Consider the following 2,630-nt stretch of genomic DNA (forward strand, 5'->3'; position numbering starts at 1 on the left):
GGATGGTGAGTGTGCACGAGGTTGAAGGCAGTGCCTCAGGTTAAGGGGAGTGTGAGTGCTCGAGGTTGAAGGGGAGTGTGAGTGTGCAGGAGGTTGAAGGGAGGTGGAGTGTATTGCAGGATGTTGAAGGGGAGGTGAGTGTGCAGGAGATGTTGAAGGGGATGAGAGCGTGCAGGTGGAGGTGAGATGTGCAGGACTTTGAAGGGTAGGTGAGTGTGCACGAGGTTGAAGGGGAGGTGAGTGTGCAGGATGGTATGGAAGGGAATGTGAGGCGGTGCAGGACCCGTTGAAGGGGAGGTGGAGTGAGCACGTTGATGGGGAGGTGAGAGTGCACGAGGTCGAAGGGGAGGTTAGTGTGCACGAGGCTAATGAGGAGGTGAGTATGCACGAGGTTGAAGCTGGGAGGTGAGTGTTGCAAGAGGTTGAAGGGGAGGTTAGTGTGCACGAGGTTGAAGGGAGGTGAGTGTGGCAGGACGTTGAAGGGGAGGTGAGCGTGCATGAGACTGAAGGAGAGTTGAGTGTGCAGGACGTTGAAGGAGAGGTAAGTGTGTAAGGTGGAGGTTGAAGGAGAGAGTGAGTGTTGCAGTGACGTTCTGAAGAAGGAGAGGTAAAGTATTGCAGGAGGTTGAAGGGAAGGTGTGTTCTCTGACGACATAGGCACATTAATTTTCAACCTCTCATGTGTGCAACTAGGGTTAATATATCACTGAACACAAAACATTATTAATGAAAAGTGAAATAAGTGATGGTAACGTTGATCATTGTGTGTTAACTGTGGATAATGCTGAAGATGATCATGTATGTGCAGGATGAAAACGATGATAATTGATAATACATAGAGAGAGGAGAGAAAGGGAGAGAAAAAGAGGGGGGAGGCAGCGCCAGAGGACAGAGAGGGGATGAGAGAATACGTGAGGCTGTAGAGTTGGCCATCAATTAGTGAGGGACGGCTAGCAATGGCAGTGGAGACAGAATCCTGACTAAAGGAAACTGGGACACAAGATGTAGAGAGAGAGAGAGAGAGAGAGAGAGAGAGAGAGAGAGAGAGAGAGAGAGAGAGAGAGAGAGAGAGCGAGAGAGAAGAGAACAGAAGTGCAGGCATAAAGAAACTGAGCGGGAGGGGGTAATGGAGAAGGAAAAGAGAGGCAGTGAATATGGGAGTGGTGGAAAGTAACAAAGCAAGAAGGAAAAGAAAGACAAAAAAAGGAAGCAGAAGAAGGATGGGAGGAAGGACAGAGAGGAAAAAAGGGAGGAAAAAGAGGAAGACAAGAGGGCAGATAATGCCCAAGCTTAGGAGAGGTTGTGAGAGGAAGTTAGAAATAAAAAGTCTGAAGTGGGAAGGAGTCAGGGAGAAATAGGTGTAAGAGGAGGGAGGAAATGCAGAAGTACTTGTAAAATATGAAGTGAAGGAAAGAAAACTGAAATGGAAAGAGGATATACAGTATATATATACAGTACACACACACACACATGTATATATATATATATATATATAGTGGGAGTGGTAGGTGCGGGCGCTTCACCATCCACTCATAATTCTGATGTAGTGCTGCTGTCGGGTGTCTGCCCTTTCACTCTTTCCCTCCCATCCTTCTTTTCCTACCATCCTCTTCTGTCTTCCTTTTTTCCTTCATTCTTCTTCCCTTTGTCCTGCCTACGGGTGCAACTTCACACTCCACCTCTTCTGTCTTTCTTTCCTTCATCTCATTTCCTCTTCCCTTCCAGCCTGTGGGCGACTACAGGACTAAGAGCACAAGCCAAATGGTTTCCTGTACACCAGGAAACCATTTACCACGCTGGGTGGTAACCAGTTACAACCAAAATTTTGGCGCCTGGTGGGTTTAGTGGGCAATACTACAGCGCTCCAATCTCTATTAAGCCGGTGAAAGTTATACATCCAAGGGGTGATTGAGGTTGACTGCTCATGTAATGCCACTCATGGATGAGTGAGGCTGGTCACTCTCATCTTAAATGTCGGGAATTCAACTGCCTAGCCCCGGGCTCCCAGTCTCCTCAGCAGGGGCAATGTAGGATTGGACGATGGATGGATGGATAGGCATACATGTACTATTGCAGGCCAGGAGTTGTTGCCACACTTTGTCCGAGCCAAACGTGTATGTGGGCAGAAGTCGCATCTCATGAGCACAGAAGCGTTACCTTATAATGGCTCATTTCTGTCCAAAAATATCTCTTTCCCAGCTTTGGGCTTGTACTAATTACCGGATAAAGTATAATAGTAATATTTACTCTGCAAGTTTGACTCTGATACACATGAATGATATCATATTTATTATCTAGTAACTATCTTTTTTCTCACACAATACCAAAGCAAGTGACTCTAAATATGTTTTCTTTGATACTCCACGATTTCCTGTAGCTGTATGATTTGAATCAGCGAACACAAAAGAGTGAACAAGTTCAAAGCATTCTATTTGTTACAGAGAGAGAGAGAGAGGGGAGAGAGAGAGAGAGAGAGAGAGAGCGTGTGGTGGGCGCCTGTGAATTTTGGAGAAATGAGATGGAGGCAGACTGGCGCGCAGGGAAATGGAAGGGATGAGAAAACCACTGGATTCCTGTGCTCCATTGGAAACAGGCCACAGTTGCGTAGAATATTTCTTCCATCAGTCACT

The sequence above is a fragment of the Coenobita brevimanus genome, chromosome 1 (assembly GCF_032717465.1).
Source record: "Coenobita brevimanus isolate Jiangsu-jjx chromosome 1, ASM3271746v2, whole genome shotgun sequence".
NCBI classification, from domain to species: Eukaryota; Metazoa; Arthropoda; class Malacostraca; order Decapoda; family Coenobitidae; genus Coenobita; species Coenobita brevimanus.